The following is a 3,570-nucleotide window of genomic DNA, read 5'->3' on the forward strand; positions in this document are numbered from 1 at the left end:
GAGAATTGCTTGAACCTGAGAGGCAGAGGTTGTAGTGAGCCGAGATCGTGCCACTGCACTCCAGCCTGGGTGATAGAGCGAGACTCCATCTCAAAAAAAAAAAAGCAAAAGATTTATTTCTTGAATGCAACAATAGTTTTACCATATGCACATCAATAAATGTGATATGCCACATTACAAAATGAAGGGCAAAAACACGTGATCATTTCAACAAATGCAGAAAAAGCATTTGACAAATTTCTCTTTTTTTAATGGCCCAAGATATAATTCTGATTGTGGTCTGGATCATAAATTGGCATCACATTTTACATGTCTATTGTCTTACAGATAATAAGGTGTTTTATGGGGGAATGGGTGGGTGGAAAAATGGGAACAGGGCTTCTGAAGCTAATACCTGAAGAATATGGCAACATGAGAAAGCACTGACCCAGCTGCTTTGGTAAATGGAGGAAAGTCATCTCAGGGTTGCTAGGAACATAAGTAAGACCAGACTGTAGATTGTGCTGAAAGAGCCCTAAAAACAAAACATTTGCTGTTCCTTTAACAATTACTAATAACAAGAACTTGGAATTGTGCCATGAAAGACAGAGCTTAAGATGGGGTGGAGCCCTTACCTCCACTGCTCCCCTGGGCCTAAGGCCTGGCTTCCTTATGGGTATTGGGGACACACAAACAAGTCTCTGTTTCCTACACAGTGCAAGTGGAGAGCAGGACATGTCCCAGATGATTTGGAAAAAGGCCACAGTCCTATGACCTTGCTGGTGTGAAGGGTGAGGTCCATAAGAAAATGGGCAGAGGGTCAACTTGTCTCTTCTTTCATCAAAAAGACCGTGAGGTGTATAGCTTGTGGTCACCCTAGGGCTGCGCCATCTTTCATGCCCAATGTCAAATCCTGTACTTCTGTAATGCATATTCCCTATCCTGCCAATATAACACATACCTTGACGGGGTAGGGTAGGGGTTCAGAAGAATCCTTCATCAGCTATGAGGCAAGTACAGCTAGGTGGGATCCTGGAGGCTTGAGGGAACACAACTGTGATGGTTGGTCAGATGGCAGAGAGTTTGGTGAAGCAGGGCATGAGCCACAGGGAGGTTGTCAGGATCCACGCCCAGCTCCTGCAGCAGGCTGTGGTACTCGGGCCTGGTCTCCAGTTGTTCAGAAGATTGGTAGACTCTATCCACTCCAACTGCACCTCCCAGTACACATAAATCTTCTGGTTGAAAGTGACATATATGAGACAGGAGCTGTTGCATCCCCCTGCAGGCATACAGGCCTGCACAGAAGGCACAGATATTTTCATTCACTTGGAAGCGGATGACAGTGCGGTTGTGATCAATAACATATGTCTGTCCATCCCAGGTACATGTGACTACCTCCTCATGCCCGTTGCCGGTGACATCCAATTTCTCCAGGGCGAAAAGCTGGTGATCCACCTGCACTGACCACAGCAGCCTGTCTGCTTCCTCCATGAGCTTCAGCATCCCATCCAGTGTGCTCACGGCAAAGACGCCAGAGCCACCACTCTCAGTGCCATGGCCTTGAAAGTTGTTGCCAGTTACGTGAGTGGAGACATTCTTGTTGTGGATACGGCCAGATGTCTGGTGCAGCACCACATCTCGGGCAGCTGGGGCCTCCCTACTGCCATCCATGATCCCTTCAGAGGCAGGAGAGGACCCTGTGTCCTTTTTCCACGTACACAGTAGAATTGCATAAGCACAGCCTGGCTAAGACACCATCAGTTCAGGAACACCCAGTGGCCCCAGAGTCACTGACAGGCTGTCCACCTGACCCTCCAGCATCCATTTCTTGAGGGACGCCAGCTGCCCGGTCAGATGTTCAGGACCCTCACCTAGCTCCTCCCAGCAGAAAACTCGCACCACACAGTCTGTGTAGCCCACCACCACTCACAACATCCATCTCCGTCTGTGGGCATGAAAGACACAAATTTCAACACTTTTTCATAATAAAAACTCTCAACAAAACAGAAGAAAATAACCTCAACATGATACAGGTCACATACGAAAAAAAACACAGTTAATATTTTTCACAATGGTGAAAAGTTGAAAGCTTTCCCTCTAGGATCAGGAATAAGACCAGGATGCCTACTCTTGCAACACAGTACTGAAAGTCCTAGCCAGAGCAATCAGGGATGACAAAGAAACAAAAAATCTAGAAATCAGAAAGGAAGCAATAAAATTAACTCTGTTTGCATATGGCATGATCTTATCTGTATAAAACCCTAAAGATTTCACATACACACTCAAAATATAAAAAGCATAAAATTAGAAATCAAAGTAAAAAATGTTGGATCATACAAAATCAACATATAAAAATCAGGCAATTAAGAAAACAAGCCCATTTACAGTGATATAAAAATAAAATGCTAAGAAATAAACTTAACTAAGGAGCTGAAATACATTAAAGATAATTAAATATGGATAAAATTAAAATACATACAAATAAACAAAAATATGTCCTGTGTTTATTGACTGAAAAATTCAACATTGTTAAAATATCCATATTACCCAACATGATTTACAGATTCAGTGCAATCCTTATCGAAATCCCAATGGTAGTTTTTTCAGAAATAGAAAAAGCAATTCAAAAATTAATATGAAACCACAAAAGACCCGAATTGCCAAAATGGTCTTGAGAAAAGAAGAAAGCTAGAGGCATAACATTTTCTGATTTCAAAACGTATTATAAAACTAAAGTAAATAAAACAGTATGATACTGGTATAAGACAGATATATAGACCGATGGAACAGAATAGAGAGCTGAGAAGCAAATCTGAGCATACACCACATATATCCACATATAAACAGTCAACTGATCTTTGACAAGGGTGCCAAGAATATATAATATGGAAATGATAATCTCTTTAATCAGCGGAATTTGGAAAAAGAATAAAATTGGACTCTTACTTTTATATCATACACAAAAATCAAGTCAAAATGGGTTCAATGTAAGACCTGAAACTACAAAATTCCTAGGAGAAAACAGCGGGAAACCCTCATGACATTGATCTTAGTGATGATTTCTTGGCTATGTCACAAAAACCACAGCCAAAAAAAAAAAAAGAAAGCAAAAATACACAAGTGGGACTACACCAAACTAAAAGTTTTTAATCAGAGTAAAAGGCAATCTATGGAATGGAAGAAAATACTTGTGAACCATACATCTGATAAGGAGTTAATATCCCAAATATGTAAGGAACTCCTTCAACTCAAATAGCAAAAAGGAAAAATAATGTGATACAACAGCAGAAACCCTGAGTACAAAATAACAAAATACTTGAACAAACATTTCCCTAAAGAAGACATACGAATGGCCCACAGGTATATGATGAGATGCTCAGCATCAATAATCATAAGGGAAATGCAAATCAAAACCATAATGAGGCATTATCTGATACCTCTTCAGACAGCTACTATAAAACATAAAAAAAGAAGCAGAGAACAACTGTTAGTGAGGGTCCAGGTTCCCCCTGCATGTTTTACAGGGAAATGTGTGGGCTACAAGTGTATACTTCCTGTTGGACCCATAGACCTCCACCCCTGTTGGTTTGG

At 41.1% G+C, this 3,570-nt stretch overlaps 1 pseudogene across 1 annotated transcript; it reads right to left on the reverse strand.

Moving 5' to 3' along the window:
* Positions 1–541: 541 nt before the first annotated feature.
* LOC112626713 lies at positions 542–1,851 on the reverse strand (annotated as a pseudogene). The gene has a single exon (XR_003119948.1). The product of XR_003119948.1 is annotated as a KICSTOR complex protein ITFG2 pseudogene (transcript).
* Between the last annotated feature and the right edge of the window lie 1,719 nt (positions 1,852–3,570).

This window comes from Theropithecus gelada, chromosome 6, assembly GCF_003255815.1.
Source record: "Theropithecus gelada isolate Dixy chromosome 6, Tgel_1.0, whole genome shotgun sequence".
In the NCBI taxonomy this organism is placed as follows: Eukaryota; Metazoa; Chordata; class Mammalia; order Primates; family Cercopithecidae; genus Theropithecus; species Theropithecus gelada.